The sequence below is a fragment of the Malurus melanocephalus genome, unplaced genomic scaffold (genome assembly GCF_030028575.1).
Source record: "Malurus melanocephalus ecotype Western Australia unplaced genomic scaffold, MMel_1.1 scaffold_1599, whole genome shotgun sequence".
NCBI lineage: Eukaryota > Metazoa > Chordata > Aves > Passeriformes > Maluridae > Malurus > Malurus melanocephalus.
Genome location: NW_026624831.1, coordinates 1 through 1,385, shown reverse-complemented (window position 1 = coordinate 1,385; position 1,385 = coordinate 1).

Here is a 1,385-nt window from a genome sequence, read left to right as displayed (position 1 = left end):
GAAGAGTTATAGAGAGTGGCTCAATGTCCAGGTGGAAAGCAGTAACTTGTGTTGTCCCTCAGGAATCCTTGCTGAGATCAGTACTGTTTAGTATCTTCAAAAACAGTGGGATTGAGTGCCCCTGCAGCAAATGTGCAGCTGACACCAAGCTGAGTTGATTCACGAGAGGGCAGAGATATCAGTGAGGGTCAGGCTGGGGAAGTGGCTCCATGCAAACATCATGAAGTTGAACAAGTTCAAGAGCAAGGTCCTGCACCTGGGTTGGGGCAATCCCCAGTTACAACAGAGAGTAGGGAATATGGAACAGCTTCATAAAGAAATACTTTGGGTTAATGGTGGGTGATAAAATAAGGCATGAATTGGCAATAGACACCTGCTGCTCAAATTGTATCCTGYACTGCATAACAAGTACTCTGACCACCAGGTTGAGGGATCTTCTTTCACGTCCTCTAAACTCCTCTTGTGAGACTGCAGATATATTACTTCATGCAGATCTGGGGCCAATATTCAAAAAGCTGTGCTCAAGTCCCCAGAAGGACCATGCCAATGGTCTGAGGGCTGGAACATCTCTGCTATGYAGGAGGACTGAAAGAGATTAAGTATTCAGGCATGAAAAGAAGATGCCTCTGTGTGGACTTTTCTCATTATTTTTGCTGTTTCTATTTAGAAAGTAAATTTATAAGAAAGATAGAGTGAGCTCCTTTTTACCAGGGCCTGTGGTGACAGACCAGTAGACAAGAGTTTTTAACTTAAAAAGGGAAGGTTCTGATTAGGATAAATATTTACAATGGGGGTKGTAAGAAAAYRTAACATACTGCCCRGAGAAGCTATGGATATGCTTCCAATSTTCAAGTCTAACAGMAAATGTTCCTGCTAATGACAGAGGTGTGGATCCAATGACTTTTAGAGAACTGTTCCGGCTGAAAACATTSTTTGGATCTATGAAGATCTCAATGTTGTTTTKCACCTTYCCGKTGTCMGGCYCTCTTTCCCATTGYCATATATGGAGGWGCAGAGGAAAYAAGTTACATGAATCAGAAAGAAGAGAGTAWATTTAAACTGCTATCTTAAGATACAAATTCCTTATATTGCGYTAGGCTGATCTATATSTCGAGTTAATTCATCCTAAGTAATAAAAGTAAAATTSAWCATACCTGAAATAGTGCAARAAAGCTCTTGAAATCTTCMCTGTWATATCGTTATCRCTGCTGTAGATACTCCGTGGTTTTATTAAGAGCAGCTAGATTTCGTTCCATSGSTRTTTCAATCTGACKATTCGAGTGAGTGAAAACGATGCACTAAGAGCACCCGACAGCATGCTGAGATGCAAAGACCTTAAGAGTCGCATTCAACAAGTACTTCTGCATTATGTGATTGCGACCTGA